Genomic DNA, 225 nt, shown 5'->3' on the forward strand with positions numbered 1-225 from the left:
AACTGAGTCATGGCCTGGACATACCTGCCATGTCCCCCCAACCCCTGCAGTGACCCCCCAGAGGTCACCTGAGCAGAGGCACTGCTACCCCGAGCTCCTGTCAAACGAGGAGCGTACACCAGCAGCTAAGGCTCAGTTCAGCGTTCGGGGCGATTCGACATGGACCAGAAGGTGGCAACATCCTGGAGCCTGGAAGGGGACGGTTATTCCCACATAAGGTATCCT

The sequence above is a fragment of the Buceros rhinoceros genome, unplaced genomic scaffold, assembly GCF_000710305.1.
Source record: "Buceros rhinoceros silvestris isolate BGI_N320 unplaced genomic scaffold, ASM71030v1 scaffold30408, whole genome shotgun sequence".
NCBI lineage: Eukaryota > Metazoa > Chordata > Aves > Bucerotiformes > Bucerotidae > Buceros > Buceros rhinoceros.